A 16696-nucleotide genomic window follows, 5' to 3' on the forward strand; every position below is an offset into this window, starting at 1 on the left:
CTGCTGTGAGATAAATGTGCCCACAGAACAGCATTGTTCACTATAATGTGTGATAGTCTAATTTAATTACTCACTGCCCTTCCCTCTCTGGTCAGAGAATGCCAAGTGAGGCTGTTTGCCATGCTAAAAGTCCAAACAAAAAAGGAAGTTAAAATGCCAAGATAGGAAGTAGAATACATGGAGTGACTTCAAAAATTATAACCATAAAGCCATCCACCAGTTCTGTGTAAAAAATAAAAAAAATACATAGAATATTCACATATAAACTCTTAATATGCATTTAAAACTAGGGCCAAGATTGTGCAAGTTTGGCCAGTCTTACTGGTGATGGAGTAAGATGCACCAAATGTATTTAATTAATTGGGTGCAGAAGAGCAAATGTTCTCCAACTATAAAATGACATAGAATTGTGGTATAATTTATTCTACACAAATGTGCAACTTTAATACTCCAGAAAATGGTCATACAGCCTTTGATAAACTCCCTCCATAGTCCCTAGTGGTTATTCCAGTATTGAGCATGGGTATAATAAGATAAGATGGTTCATTAGGATGTTTTCTGATATTCTATCTTTATGGGGGGGGGGGGGGTTATGGCAAGAATTAGATTTTATTTCCTGACATCCATTGGAATCCAATTAGCCGTAGGCAATATTGCCTGGTAAGAGGTGAAGAAGATGAGATCAATTATGCTCCTAGGGACACAGAAAGGTATGGGAGGTACTTGTATTCTTTGCTGTCTGGTAGGTTAAAAAGTATGTGTCTAACAATGTTTTGGGCATCTGCCAAGATTAAGTAAGTGTTTATGCACACTGCCTTGAGCGCCATTCAAGAGTTGTCCCATCAGGACAGGCAATTTTCAAATGTCCTATTAAAGCAGATTGATGTTCTGCAAATAGGGCTTCTTTTTTTCAGACTCAATAGAACAATGTACTGCATGATCGCTCATTCATTTGAAGAAGGAAGTGAGAAGTACAATATGATAAAATAGTACATTGGTGGTTTGTACATCCAAAATCACTATCCAGAAGCAGGGAGCTCATCCACCTATGCTGCCCTCAAAGTTATCTCCATGGTAGCCAGAAGAAGAGACAACAAAAGTTATTTGTGGTTTACCTTCACAGCAGCTTCATGTGGACAATTTTCATAAGTAAATTTTAATAGAACGTTGAGTACTTATTTTGCACAGCTTCCAAAGTAAAGTATGACATATCGACTGTGATTTTAGGAACATGGAATATTTGTATAATAATTTGTGTGTAATGACATAGACTTTAATGTAAGTTTCCCTTCTCATAAAAGAATTGCTATATTTTATTTATGATGTTTTTTTTTTTTCTTTGATGTACAGGTTACCTCGGGGGACATATCTAAATCAGTCAAAAAACTAATTACAATTTATAGCAAAAATATCAAAGGTACATTTTATGTTCTGCAATATTTGTTCTCATACCTGTCTATGTAAACATGAAAAATATATTAAAATAAATTGATGTTCCTGGGGATTTTTGATAACAGATGTAGAAAAAGCACATGACATTTAGGATTTACAGAAAAAGACTGTTCATGCACCGCTGGCAATAACGATACCAGACTCTAAACAAGATGCTGTAAAGTGTACAGTTCCTGAAAGTATACATCATCAGGAGGCTGCATGGCATTAAAGGTCATCTTTCATAAAAGCTCAAAGATCTATACATCTTCTTGGATAGCTCTGCTCTCAACACTATTTCACAACATTTATATTCATTTCAGAATCTGCATGCATGCGCTCGTCGTATTCACGAACATAAATATAAAGATGTTAGGGTGGAAGGTATGTGCAGATTTATATGCACATTTAGATATAGCAAGAGCAGGGTTTGAATTTTCATGATTTTTTTTTACCTTTGCAGAGTGAATACAAAATAGAAATATGATAATTGACCTAAACTAATGGTAATGTAGCATAGTTGAATACTTTGGGGCATGGGAGCAAGCTACAGTATTATCAAAGGTGCATTTCCCCCTTTCCCCCTTAAAGGGACACTAAATCCCCCCAAAACATAGATACATTTATTCCATAGTGCACACTCCAAATTGCTGCAATAAGCTGTTGAGCAGAGATCTTGCAGACAAAGTACTTTTGCCTTCCCCAATTCTCCTCCATCTTTGGCTATGCCATGTTTTGAACTTAGGATTTCCTGTACTGAATGCAGATGCTCTAACCAATAAGCTACACAGCCCACTGTCACTAACAGGAGGATTTAAATGCCTGAATTATATTTTCACATGCTTTCCAATGTACTGTTATCTACAGATACATCTTGTCACGGCAGACAGGATACAAGATACACAGGATATAAACAAACAAGTGTCTAGGCAAGAAGCTGGGGATAGAGGTCCCCTTAAGGTGGGAAAAAATGTGTCCTCGTGTCCTAGGATAAAGATTCCCTAGAATCCCTAAGATGGTGAAAGGGGGAAAGAGGCAGCCTGCTCCCTCAGGACCTGGAGGGGGCAGGCGTCTCTCTAACAGCCTAGACAGACAACCACAAGAAAACAAAACCAACTTATCTTTACTGAGCAGGAACAGCAAATCCTTCCTTCCTTCCTCTGAGCCAGACAGAAGCTATAACCCGCACAGGACACTGGGAGTGGTTGTAATTTAAACTCAAACCAATGACACCACCCAGTGCACCTGAAGGGAGGTGGATATAGCTCAATTCCAAAACAAAAAGGCTACACGTGTGCTGCCAACCTGGCAGACCTCCGCACATAGCCTGAGCAGGGCATGACACATCTCTTTCTATATATAAAATATATATTGTATGGGTTTTTAAGAGGATAAAAGCCGAATAATAATTTTAAATTTTTCTTAGTAATTGCAAAAAAAAAATTATGGCACAAAAAAGTGAGGGCTTGGTCCGTATATAATGCTTGATTCTATTTTATTAAGTGCATTATTATCTTTTTTCTGTAATTTTTTTCATGAATATGGCCAGGGACATCCAGACATTTATCTATCATATCGTGCAGGATGTTTTTATCTTTGTTCTTTCTGTGATTTTTCTGTTTATGTAGTATATGCTTGAGGGAGTGGAACCTTCAAGTGTGAATGTGCTCCTATTTTATCTTGGGAGTAGCATTCCTTTGCACTTTTGCCCTTCCTATCTCATAGATCACTTTGATTAGGTGGTACATATAGGTGTGCTTGCTCCTCTTCCCATCGGTTGCTTGATGCACATGGAGGTGACTAGGAGTAGCACACCATTTGTGCGGGGTCTGTGCTCCTGAACATAGAAGCCCAACGGCTTAGGTAGGTTTAGGGTAGGACCCATCTGACCTGAGACCACCTTGGCACTTGGTAGGCGGGCACAGATGTGTTTTGATCAAAATATATTGGCTAAGTGTCTCAGATTTTATCACATCAGAGTGAGGGCTTGGTCCATATATAATGCTTGCATCTATTTTATTAAGTGCATTATCTTTTTTTATGGAGGTGGTGATGGTAAATTCACTAAAAGAGATCAAGAGGGGCCTGGATGTATTTCTGGAGTGTAATAATATTACAATCTATAGCTACTAGAGAGGAGAGTTATTCTGAATGAAGTCGGGAAGGAATTTTTATCCCCTAAAGTGGGGAAAATTGGCTTCTACCTCACAGTTTTTTTTTTTTTTTTTTGCCTTCCTCTCGATCAACTTCAGGATAACAGGCTGACTTGGATGGATAGATGTCTTTGTTGCTATGTTACTAAGTGGACTTCATTTTAAAATGGTGGTGAGAATATATATATATATACGCATACGGTAGAAAGATAGACATACAGTTGCAAGTCAACAATTCTTAATTGTAGGCCTTCTGAAAGCCCTTTTGTGCGAGGCATCATTCACATCAGGCAATGCTTCTTGTGAAAAGCAAACCCAGAACTGGTGTGTGTTTTGTTATAGGGCAGGGCAGCTGTAACCAACACCTCCAATCTCATCTCATTGATTGGACTCCAGTTGGCTGACACCTCACTCCAATTAGCTCTTGGAGATGTCTTTAGTCTAGGGGTACTTTTTCCACCTGCACTGTGAATGTTTACATGGTGTGTTCAATAAAAACATGGTAACATTTAATTTTTGTGTGTTATTAGTTTAAGCAGACTGTGATTGTCTTTTGTTGTGACTTAGATGAAGATCAGATCATATTGTATGACCAATTTGTGCAGAAATCCATATTATTCCAAAGGGTTCACATACTTTTTCTTGCAACTGTATTTATAAATGTGGGATTACTGCAACACTCAGGATGCAGTTATGTCTTATGCAAATAAGTAAATGATTACAGGAGTTTTCTGATTAGATGAGGTCTTACCACAAGAGGGTGTAAAAGTACTCTCCCTGCTGCCCTGTAAAATGGCTCTCATGGGCTATTTTGGGGTATATACCTTTTTGTTGAGAGATCATTGACTGCTACACATATCTCTGCAATGCCCATTTTACCCTGTTGACAGACTTTAAAAGGTGCATATCACTGGACTAAGAGAAGCAGGATGGTCATTTCGACAAATTGTGGCCATCGTCTGGCAATTGCGACAATTGTGACCTAAATGTTAATATGTAATATGAGAGCATGCACACTTGGCGAAAGCATCTGGAAAGCCTAGACAGACCACCAGTAGAGAGAAACTTTTAATCCGTCAACAAGTACAAGCAGCTCCCATAGTTTCATTGTCCACCATCCAGACATAGTAGTGATATGAGGGACACTAACAGCTCTGCAATATGTGCAGGATATCCTGCGGCCACATGTGTTGCCTCTTGAGGCAGTGCATCCAACTAGAATCTTTCAGCAGGATAATGCTTGCCCACACACAGCAAAGATTTCCCAGGAATGTCTCCACCAGATTGCAACACTTCCTTGGCTTGCCTAGTCACTAGATTTATCCCCAATCAAGCATTTATGGGACAAGATAGAGTGACAGTTTTAGCAACGTCCAAGTGTGCAGGATCTACGGACCCAGTTGCAATTTCTGTGGGCAAATGCACAGCAGCTTACAATACATAACCTATTTTCCTCCGTGCCCAAGCGTATCTATAACAGCGGCTGCTGTGCTCCACTGTTCCCCAGCTCACCGCCGCGGTCCTGGGCACCGTGTTCAGCGTTGATCTGCGGCCGGTGCTTTCCATTAACCGCTGCAGTCCTAGGTTCTGTCTGTGTGGGTGCTGTTGTTCTGGAACAGTTTGCTCTCAGCCCTTGCCACAGCATGCTTGCTGTTTGTTTCCTGCAGCACTTCCTTAAGGGCTGGCGCGCATCACTTCTTGGGCTTTATGGGTTAGGTCATGCGACCTCGCTACCTGTTAGATCCCTATCTGCTTGCCTTGACTCTCCTGTTGCCGATCCGGATTGCCTGACCTGTACCTGTGCCACTTGCACTGACCTTTTTACTGTCTGACTACGCCTCTGCCTCATCCTTCATTCCTTAATCTCTGGTACCTTTCTCATGTACCTCCTGGTCCACCTGGACCAGCTGCCTCGTGTGCCTTTCCTCCTCAAGAGGTAGCGACCTTGTGTCCCCCTAGGGAAAGTCTATCCCCACCATCAGGGGTACTGTGAAGATCCATGGGTTCAATTATACAATGCCCTTAGAGGAGGTAGGACACATGGCACAGTGGGTTCACACCCGCTGGTTTGTGACATTATCTCATCTTGTATACAAGCTAAAAGTGGACTAACAGGGAACTAGAACCTCCTTTCAATTTAAATTTTTCCCCAAAAAACATATTCTTTCTGTCTAATATAACATCTAGGTGCATTCTTTTTATTTTTGTCAATGAGTATATACACTGAACAAAAATATAAACGCACAACTATTGGTTTTGCTCCCATTTCGCATGAGCTGAACTCAAAGATCTGAAACATTTTCTACATACACAAAAGACCCATTACTATGAAATATTGTTCACAAATTGGTCTAAATCTGTGTTAGTGTAATGACCGGCGTCACGCACAGGGAGGGAAAAGGGAAAGCCCTGCCCAAGGGAGAGGGAAAGGTGGTGACCCCTGACTCACCTTGCGGCTGGCACCTGACTGCCCTGACGTCCCTAGACGGGTTCCTCACCCGTGCGGCGATCATGTGCCTAAACCCTGGCTTTCCCTAAAATGAGCCCTAGATAGTGAACAGGCCGGTGGGATCGCTAGTCCGCACCACTGACACTAAGAGGGAAACACCAGGGAGAGGACAGACAATACAGACAAACACATAAACCCAGGTGGGCGACCACAGCAGACCCCAAAGGTCCAACAGGGATCCGGAGGGAAACGTTCTGGACCAACATCCAGAGAACGCAGCAACACAGCTCCAGTGGGTGAGTATAGAAGTCCAGGCAGGAAGCTCTATATCTGGCAACCAGAGAAGTGTGAGAGGGGAATATAAGGAGGTTGGGAGTGCTGGACAAGGAACAGCTGAGGAGAAGGAGCTACGAATCCCTGAGTGAGCCAAAAAGGGTTGCAAAGCAAACCCAGAAAGCTACCATAAGGAAACAACCCTATCTTACATAGAGCGTGCAGCCAACCGCTGCGACTTCCTGACCCCGGGTATAACGGAGTCAGGCGTGGGTCTTGACACCCTTGTGACAGTACCCCCCTCTCTAAGAGGGGCCTCCGGACACTCTGGACCAGGTCTCTCAGGATGAGAGGCATGAAAAGCCCGAACTAGCCTGTCGGCGTTTACCTCAGACGCAGGAACCCACATTCTTTCCTCGGGACCGTAACCTCTCCAATGCACCAGATATTGAAGAGAGCGGCGGGCCCTGACTAGAATTAACAATTTTGGATATCTGAAACTCTAGATTACCATCCACAACAACAGGAGGGGGTGGCAGCGGTGACGGTTCTAGAGGTGGAACATATTTTTTGAGTAACGACTTATGAAAGACGTTATGGATTTTAAAAGTCTGAGGTAGCTCCAGGCGAAAAGCCACGGGGTTGATGATGGCTACAATTTTGTAAGGGCCAATGAACCTAGGACCCAGTTTCCAAGAGGGAACCTTCAATTTAATATTCCTAGTAGACAACCACACATTCACTCCTAGGTCCGGACCTGGCGACCGTCCCTTATCAGCCATGCATTTGTATTTACCTCCAATATTTTTCAAGATAGCTTGCACCTTCTGCACCTTCTGCCATACCGATGAAAGAGATGACGAAAACCGTTCCTCTTCGGGAACCCCAGAAGACCCCCCCTCTTTGAAAGTACAGAATTGGGGATGAAAACCATATGCACCAAGAAATGGTGACTTGCCAGTGGATTCCTGACGACGATTATTTATGGCAAACTCAGCTAACGGTAAATATGATGACCACAACTCTTGGTTTTCAGACACAAAACATCTTAGATATGTCTCAAGGTTTTGGTTGGTACGCTCAGTCTGTCCATTCGACTGAGGATGGAAAGCTGAGGAAAACGACAAGTGTACCCCCAAACGGGAACAAAAAGCTTTCCAAAATTTAGAAATAAACTGGGTACCCCGATCCGAAACAACATCGGAAGGGACCCCGTGAAGCTTCACGATTTCACTGATGAATACCTGAGCAAGAGTCTTAGCATTAGGTAGTGCGGGTAACGCAATGAAGTGTACCATTTTGCTAAACCTGTCCACTACTACCAAAATAACTGTTTTACCCGCAGACAAAGGTAAGTCAGTGATAAAATCCATTGACAGATGTGTCCATGGTCTATTGGGAATGACGAGTGGTAATAGAGACCCTGCAGGACGTGTATGCAAAACTTTTGCGCGCGCACAGGTAGAACAAGAAGACACAAAATCCAATACATCCTGACGCAACCTTGGCCACCAAAAACGACAAGACAATAGCTCCAAGGTTGCTTTACTACCTGGGTGCCCAGCAAGTGCCGAATTATGATGTTCCTTTAATAATTCGAAACGCAGGTTCAACGGTACAAACAATTTCTCTGAGGGGCAAGAGACCGGGGCGTCCCCCTGGGCCTCTAACACCTTCCCCTCCAGAGCAGAGTGTACCGCAGAAACAACCACTCCTCTTTGAAGAATGGGTACCGGATCACTCACATTACCCCCTCCAGGGAAACAACGAGATAGTGCATCAGCCTTGGTATTTTTTGCCCCAGGACGATAGGTAATAACAAAGTTAAACCTGGTAAAAAATAGCGACCACCTAGCTTGTCTAGGAGTGAGACGCTTAGCTGATTCGAGGTACAGAAGATTCTTGTGGTCCGTAATCACAGTGACGGGGTGGACTGCACCCTCTAAAAAGTGACGCCATTCTTCAAACGCTAGTTTAATAGCTAATAGTTCCCTATTGCCAATATCGTAGTTCTTTTCTGCTGCAGATAGTTTTTTAGAAAAGAAAGCACAAGGACGCCATTTGCCAGGAGACGGACCCTGAGACAGCACCGCCCCCACTCCCACCTCTGACGCATCGACTTCAACAATAAAAGGCTGAGAGACATCAGGTTGGACTAGTACAGGTGCCGAGGTAAACCTCTCTTTTAGAGAGGAAAAAGCAACTTTAGCGGCGTCCGACCATTTAGAAAAATCAGTCCCCTTCCTAGTCATGTCAGTAAGGGGTTTTACAATAACTGAATAATTTTTAATGAATTTCCTATAGAAATTCGCGAAGCCCGAGAACCGTTGCAGTGCTTTGAGATTCTCAGGAAGATCCCAATCTAAAATTGCCTGGACCTTCCTAAGATCCATACGGAAACCTGAAGCAGATAAAAAATAACCTAGGTATTGTATCTCCTGAACGGCGAAGACACATTTTTCTATTTTAGCATATAATTTTTTCGTCCGTAGGACCTGCAGTACTTGTCTGACATGCGCCTCATGTGTTTTCAGATCAGACGAATAAATTAAAATATCATCTAGGTATATTACCACAAACCTGCCGATTAGATGACTAAAAATGTAATTAACGAAATGTTGAAAGACGGCAGGAGAATTGGTCAGACCGAAAGGCATAACTAGATTTTCATAATGCCTCTCAGTGGTGTTAAAAGCTGTCTTCCACTCATCCCCCTCCTTGATACGAATCAGATTGTAGGCCCCCCTAAGATCAAGTTTGGAGAACCACCTAACACCCGCAATCTGGTTAAACAGGTCAGGAATGAGAGAAAGAGGGTATGGGTCTCAGATGGTTATCCGATTTAATTCGCAAAAATCTAGGCAAGGACGCAGACCCCCATCTTTCTTTTTAACAAAGAAAAACCCTGCAGCCACGGGTGAAGAAGAGGGTCTGATGTGTCCCTTAGCCAAGCTCTCGGAGATATAATCTTTCATGGCTTGTCTCTCTGGACCCGAAAGATTATACAACCTGGTCTTGGGTAATTTTACGCCGGGAATAAGGTTAACCTGGCAATCATAAGGACGGTGAGGTGGTAACTTCTGACAACCCTTTTCAGAAAAAAAACGTCCTCAAAATCCGAAATAAATGTAGGTAGGGTAGTTATGGAGGTGACTAAGCAATTGCTATTTAAGCAATTTTCTCTGCAATGCTCACTCCACTCTGATATCTTCCTGGCCTGCCAATCCACCACTGGATTGTGCGCTACCAACCAGGGAAGGCCCAGCACTACCGGAGTGGGAAGCCCCTCCAGAACATAACATGAAAGCATCTCGTTATGGTGGTCCCCTACCCGAAGGTGTAAATTATGAACAATGTGGGTGAGGTTTCTCTGAGACAGAGGAGCAGAATCAATAGCGAATATGGGAATAGGTCTCTGTAGCGCATCTATCAAATTTACCCCTGCTCCACTGTCTAGAAAGAAAGAAATAGTCTCCGTCTTAACACCAAAAACAATAACCGCTGGCAACACAAATTGCGATGTACTTATGGAGGAAACATATACCCCCCGGCTGACATCCTCCACACAGCCTGGGGTTAGTAGTTTTCCGACAGTCTTTTTGTTTCTGAGGAAAGAAGGACAGACATTAATGAAATTACCCTTCTCCCCACAAAAAAAACAAACCCCACACCTACGGCGAATCTCAGGAGGACGGACCTGACGAGTGGTTCCTCCTAGCTGCATAGGCTTGTCTAAGTCCATACAGACTAACTGCTGCTTGGGAGGGGTTACCAATTTCTCCGGTTTTTTCAACCTGTCCCTAAGGCGTCTATCAATTCGGATAGAAAGGGACATAACTGCATGAAGGGAAAAGGGGGTCTCATATAATGCAAGCGCGTCCTTAAGCCTTTCGGATAACCCAGAGCAGAACTGACTCCTGAGAGCCGGGTCGTTCCATTGGGTATCCATAGCCCACCTACGGAAGTCAGAGCAATAATCCTCTACCGGCCGCTCTCCTTGTAGGAGTCTCCGTAATCTTGATTCAGCCAGTGCGACTCGGTCAGGGTCGTCATATATGAGACCCAAGGCCCTGAAAAACTCATCCACTGACCGAAGAGCCTGGGAATCAGTGGGTAAAGAGAACGCCCAGGACTGCGGGTCCCCCTGCAGCAGGGAAATAACAACCCCCACCCGCTGTTCTTCATTACCAGAGGAGTAAGGGTGCAGTTTAAAATATAATTTACGGGCCTCACTGAATGTCAAAAACTTGTCCCTTCCCCCAGAAAATCTGTCAGGGAGAGAGACCTTGGGTTCCGCAACAACCTGGTTACCAGTAGCAACCGCTGGGCTTGCGGTCAGTTGTAATTGCTGCTGTTGCTGGAGGACCGACGCCTTCAATCCTGCCACCTCCAAAGACAGGCCATGAAATGGACAGAGCAGCAATTGGATCCATACTGGATTCTAAGTAGGTAAAAAAACATTTTTTATTTTTTTTTGTTACCTACACAAAATAAGGGCCAGATATAATGTAATGACCGGCGTCACGCACAGGGAGGGAAAAGGGAAAGCCCTGCCCAAGGCAGGGGAAAAGGTGGTGACCCCTGACTCACCTTGCGGCTGGCACCTGACTGCCCTGACGTCCCTAGACGGGTTCCTCACCCTTGAGGCGATCACGTGCCTAAACCCTGGCTTTCCCTAAAATGAGCCCTAGATAGTGAACGGGCCGGTGGGATCGCTAGTCTGCACCACTGACACTAAGAGGGAAACACCAGGGAGAGGACAGACAATACAGACAAACACATAAACCCAGGTGGGCGACCACAGCAGACCCCAAAGGTCCAACAGGGATCCGGAGGGAAACGTTCTGGACCAACAACCAGAGAATGCAGCAACACAGCTCCACTGGGTCAGTATAGAAGTCCAGGCAGGAAGCTCTATATCTGGCAACCAGAGAAGTGTGAGAGGGGAATATAAGGAGGTTGGGAGTGCTGGACAAGGAACAGCTGAGGAGAAGGAGCTACGGATCCCTGAGTGAGCCAAAAAGGGTTGCAAAGCAAACCCAGAAAGCTACCATAAGGAAACAGCCCTATCTTACATAGAGCGCGCAGCCAACCGCTGCGACTTCCTGACCCCGGGTATAACGGAGTCAGGCGTGGGTCTTGACACTCTCGTGACAGTTAGTGAGCACTTTGCCGAGACAGTCCATCCCACCTCACAGGTGTGGCATATCAAGGTGCTGATTAAACAGAATGAATATTGCACAAGTGTGCCTTAGACTTCCCACAATAAAAGCCCACTCTGAAATGTGCAGTTTGATCACACAGCACAATGCCACAGATGTTGCAACTTTTGAGGGAGTGTGCAATTGGCATGCTGACTGCAGGAATGTCTACCAGTGCTGCTGCCAGTGCAATGAATGTTCATTTCTCTACCATAAGCCATCTCCAAGGGCATTTCAGAAAATTTGGCAATACATCCAACCGGCCTCACAACCGCAGACCACGTGTAACCACACCAGCCCAGGACCTCCACATACAGCATGTTCACCTCCATGATCGTCTGAGACCAGCCACCCAGACAGCTGCACAAACTGTCAGAAACCATCTCAGGGAAGCTCATCTGCATGCTCGTTTCCTTAATCGGGGTCTGGACCTGACTGCAGTTCATCGTCGTAACCGACTTGAGTGGGAAAATTTTCACATTCGATGGCGTATGGCATGTTTGAGAGGCGTTCTGTTCACGGATGAGTCCCAGTTTTTACTGTTCAGGGCAGATGGCAGACAGCGTGTGTGGGTGAGCGATTTGCTGACATCAACGTTTTGGATTGAGTGGCCCATGGTGGCGGTGTGGTTATGGTATGGGCAAGCATATGTTATGGACAACAAACACAGGTGCATTTTATTGATGGCATTTTGAATGCACAGAGATACCTTGACGATATCCTGAGGCCCATTGTTGTGCCATTCATCCATGACCATCACCTCATGTTGCAGCATGATAATGCATGACCCCATATTGCAAGGATCTCTACACAACTCCTGGAAGCTGAAAACATCCCAGTTTTTGCATGGCCAGCATACTCACCAGACATGTCACCCATTAAGCATGTTTGGGGTGCTCTGGATGGGTGTATAAGTTGCAATATTCTGCAACTTTGCACAGCTATTAAAGATGAGAGCATCGCTGCCCGTTACCCCTGAAGAAGCCAGAGATAATGGCGAAACATGTCGGGGGCAGACTTAGGTTTTAACAAGCAGTCATGTTCCCACTGTTAGAGACAAATAGTAGTCCGGCTGGATTACTGTGACCTGTCTGGTACTACCAGCAGGCTGCATATACAGGAGTTATAACAGTGTTGCCAACGTCTGCACTGAATGTTAGCTGCAAAACAGCATTTTAAGCAAAATTTACTTGGGCCCCTTGGATCCCGCCTTCCCACACCTTAGCAGGCAATCACGCTCTCCACCACAACACACACACACAAAAAATCCACATATCTGGTAGAGTACAGTGAATGACTGTAAATACTTCCAGTTCTGAAGACTCCAGCGGCCCAGGATCAGTGTTCTGGGCAGCTGGGCTCAGGCTGGAAGTGGGCACCACTCTGCATGAAGGAGACCAGGGCTCGGCTCACCCTAGTGTTACAGTGCACCCCAGCACCCCACAGTATGCAGTATAGCACCCTATAGTATACAGCACCACACAGTATGCAGTATAGCACCCCACACTATACAGTACCCAACAGTATATAGTAGAGCAGTATAGCAGCCCACAGTGTACAGCACCCCACAGTATACAACACCTCACAGTATAGCACCTCACCATATACAGCACCCCACAGTATACAACACCTCACAGTATACAACACTTCACCATATACAGCACCCCACAGTATACAACACCTCACTGTATACAGCACCCCAAACTATACACGATACAGCCCCCCACACTATACAGTACAGCAGTATAGCACTCCACAATATACAGCCCCCCACACTATACAGGACCCACACACTATACAGCCCCCCCACACTATACAGGCCCCCCACACACTATACAGGCCCCCCCACACTATACAGCCCCCACAGTATACAGGCCCCCAGAGTATACAGGCCCCCACACAGTATACAGGCCCCCACACAGTATACAGCCCCCACACAGTATACAGCCCCCTACACAGTATACAGCCCACCACAGTATACAGGCCCCCACACAGTATACAGCCCACCACACAGTATACAGGCCCCCAGTAGCCCCCACACAGTATACAGCCGACCACACAGTATACAGCCCCCACAGTATACAGGCTCCCCACAGTATACAGCCCCACACAGTATACAGCCCACCACACAGTATACAGTCCCACACAATATACAGCCCCCCCACAGTATACAGTCCCACACAATATACAGCACCCCACTATACAGTAGTTTACAGTATATTAACATAACAGCCCCTGTCACCTTTTTCTGATGTAATCTTCACACAAAAAAGCTCCACAGTTAACCTCTGCAACACTCCTGATAGGACCTGTGATGACCTCATAGTCATGTGACCAGTAATTGCTAGGTTACTGGTCACATGGTGATGATGTCATTAAGGTCCTAGATCACAACGTTAAAGTACACAGGCAGCTTGACACCCGTGGCGGTAGCTAGCAGGGCTCAAGAGGCAGCTGCCTTGGGCCCCCCCAGGAGCAACTGGGCCCGGGCAGCTGCCCCTTTTGCCCCTTGGTAAAGACGGCCCTGATTTCAAGTTGTGTAGTGGGTCGATGGAATAAGTCCCCCACTTCAAATATAGGGCAACAATTTGATAATCAGATTTAGCTGATAACCAGATCGAGCAGGCATTAACATTTACAGACGTGGCACGGCAAGAGGTTGTCCTCATAGCCTTTAGAACCATTTGCCCTGGCAGAGATAAACAGTAGTCTGGCTGGATTACTGTCACCTGTTTGGTACCACCAGGAGGTTCTATACACAGGAGTTATAATTGTGTTGCCAACGTCTGCAATAAATGTCAGCTGCTAAATAGCATTTCAAGCTATATAGTGGGTCGATGGTACAAGTCCCCCACTATTAATATAGGGCAATAAATTGACAATCAGATACAGCTGACAACCAGTAGTCAACAATAACAAGTGCTGCCCTTCGGAGCGCCGACCCCGTGACGTCTGTGGGTAAGAGCATTCCAATTATTCTGTGTGTTGTAGAGGGTCAGGTGATCCTGGTTCAGACCAGCCCGGTGGGGATAGTATGAACTGTCCGATGGCTCTCACTGAGTGTGAGACTCCAGTGAGAACCGGGACTTATGAACTTGACAATACTAAAGTGTTGTTAAAGGTGTCCTTTTGGCATGGGGACTGTGGGGAAATAGAAACCCTTCTGCAGTTAGTGATGAAACTCCTGCGGAATCGGTACCGACCCCTTTAAGTGATGTGGCTATTGAAAACAATGGTAACCCTAGGGTGCAAAGTAAAGGTGCCCAGTCGTCTGCAGTGCCTAATGAAAGTATGATGTCATATGAAATATTAGACGATGTTGATTACACGCCTTTTCCTTTGCAGGTTCTGATCAGGGAAGAAGTTAGTAAAAATGTCACTGATGTAAAAATGGTGATAAATGTGGCATTGCTAGAGGGTGTACCACCCGTGCCAGATGATATTAATGACATGTGTGGTATACATAAAGGATGTGCTATGACTGATAGCAGCTCATAGAGTGAGGCTGCCACATCAAAGTCCGGTGAAACAAAGGTGGTTGCTAGTGGCAACCAAGAGAGGATCGTGTCTGACAAGTGAGTGGCAAGTCTGTGACCTTGGTGTGGTAACACAGAAAACCTGGTGGTGACTGTATGCTGGAAGGGTGTACAGAACTAGAGAGGAGTAGAGATGGCCTTGAGGTTCGCCCGGCGGTCGTTTCGCGACGAACTTTGCTCATTCGTGATTCGCCAAACATGACAACATATGGTGATATTCGCACGCACCATATTTTTTTGCATAGCGCCGAACTTTGACCCATGACGCATCCACCAGGTGGGACAGCACAGCCAATTGAGATGTTTCAGCACATGGACATACCTCCTACCCTATTAATAAACTTGATCTGGCCACCATTTTACATTCACTGTAGGGAGAGGTTCCTGTGTGGAGCAGGGACAGACTGTTAGGGACCACAAACACTAGCTAATAAGGCCACAAAAGTCCTTTTAAGGACTGGCATAGGTTCTAGCGATAGGTGTGACATACTGAGGGGTGTGATATACTTATAATATACTTTCTAACATAGAAAGCATATTATAGTGCATTTGTATTGTGCAGCAGTTGTGTGCGGTTCTGCTGTGATACTGCAGCTATACAGAGGGACAAACGCTATTGGAACAAATAATTTCAACTGGTGTGTTATGCCAGTTCCCCCCCCCCAAAAAAACAAAAAAACTGATTGAGGCAGGGGTGTTATTTACCAATAATATACTTTCTGTATAGTGCATTTGTAATTTGCAGGAGTTGTGTGCGGTTCTGCTAAGATACCCCAGCTATACAGAGGGACAAATGCTATTGGAACAAATAATTTCAACTGGTGTGATATACCAGTTGCCCCCCCAAAAAACTGGTAAAGGGGCTTGATATACCTGCTTCCAGCAAATAATTATTAAGGGGTTCTATATACCTGCTTCCACAAATACTGCTCTTCTATAGGGACTTTGTCACAGGTAAATGACAGGCAGAGGAAGAGGCTGGCCATTCCTCAGGGGTGGTAGGGGTCGTACAGGTGCACCAGGCTGGAGCCTAAGTGGGAAGTTGGAGAAGGTACGTGCGATTGTGTCAAAGGACGCACCAGAGTTGGTTGAGAGGATCACTCAGCCTTCCTCTTCTGCACCCTCCTCATCCTCCGTATCTGCACCCTCCTCACTCTCTGCTGTGTGCACCCCCACAGACACCACCTCCGCAACCACCACAATATCCCCTCTACTCAAGTTAGAGGAATTATTTCCCCATCCATTCCAAGACCTTACTCATGCACAGCCATTCTTGCCATCGGATTTGGAAGAAGAGGTAGCAACGGCCACCACCTAGCAGTCTGACGACAGTACCCAGATTAGCCGAATGAGGGTTATCCACGCTGTTGCTGCCTACTCCAAGATCTCTAATATCAATGGTGGTGAAGGTGACGATGATGATGTGTCGATGGATGTCACATGGGTGCCCACAAGAGAGCAAGAGGAGGGGAGTTTATAGGGAGAGACAGAGCAACAATTAGGGAGGAGGAGGAGAAACAGGCAGAACTTGCAGTGCACAGGAGGCAAAAAGCAGACTGCAAATGTATCTGGAGCGAGCCATCCACCATGCATGGTCACATCTGGTGCTCCCAGGATGCCGGCACATGGTTCCGCTGTGTGGGCTATTTTTTT

Source organism: Bufo gargarizans, chromosome 1 (assembly GCF_014858855.1).
Source record: "Bufo gargarizans isolate SCDJY-AF-19 chromosome 1, ASM1485885v1, whole genome shotgun sequence".
NCBI classification, from domain to species: Eukaryota; Metazoa; Chordata; class Amphibia; order Anura; family Bufonidae; genus Bufo; species Bufo gargarizans.